Source organism: Saccopteryx bilineata, chromosome 10 (assembly GCF_036850765.1).
Source record: "Saccopteryx bilineata isolate mSacBil1 chromosome 10, mSacBil1_pri_phased_curated, whole genome shotgun sequence".
In the NCBI taxonomy this organism is placed as follows: Eukaryota; Metazoa; Chordata; class Mammalia; order Chiroptera; family Emballonuridae; genus Saccopteryx; species Saccopteryx bilineata.
The window spans coordinates 56,423,200-56,423,923 of NC_089499.1; the positions used below are offsets into that span (position 1 = coordinate 56,423,200).

The 724-nt window shown below is 52.6% G+C and overlaps 1 non-coding gene across 1 annotated transcript; it reads right to left on the bottom strand.

Annotated features, from left to right (window-relative positions):
• Positions 1 to 202: 202 nt before the first annotated feature.
• On the bottom strand, positions 203 to 278 carry TRNAV-GAC (transfer RNA valine (anticodon GAC)). Its single transcript has one exon. It is a non-coding gene; the product is annotated as a tRNA-Val (tRNA).
• Positions 279 to 724: the final 446 nt, after the last annotated feature.

Sequence of the window (724 nt, forward strand, 5' to 3'; positions counted from 1 at the left end):
CAGGGGGCGATGCTCTGCCCATCTGGGGTGTCGCTCTGTTGCAACCAGAGCCATTCTAGCGTCTGAGGCAGAGGCCACAGGGCCATCCTCAGCGCCCGGGCCAACTTTGCTTCAATGGAGCCTTGGCTGCAGGAGGGGAAAAGAGAGACAGAGAGGAAGGAGAGGGGGAGGGGTGGAGAAGCAGATGGGTGCTTCTCCTGTGTGCCCTGGCCAGGAATCGAACCTGGGACTCCTGCACGTCAGGCTGATGCTCTACCACTGAGCCAACCTGCCAGGGCCAAAAACAGCATTCTTCATACCTAGTTCCCAAAGGACCTTTACTAACTCACTGTAGCACTGCCACCAACTCATTGCCCCTGGCAATTCTCCAGCCAGGCTATACAAATGGCAGCCATCACCCATTCTAATAGGGTATGGTCTCCTGGGTTGCCATGGCAGTTGTGAAGATGCTATCTCAAGGAGGAGTGTGTGGCAACGGCGGCCAATTTCTCCATCTCTCGGCATATGACTAACACCAAGCAGTACTGCCTGCCAGGTAGTTATGAAGAAGTCACAGGGACAATCCTTGAACTAGAAAAGGTGGGGATCATCCAGCCAGCACACAGTCCTTACAACTTCCTGGTATGGCCTGTGTGCAAACCAGATAAAACCTGGAGAATGATAGTAGATTACAGAAAACTTAATAAAGTTGTTCCCCTTTGCATGCTGCTGTTCTCTCTATAGC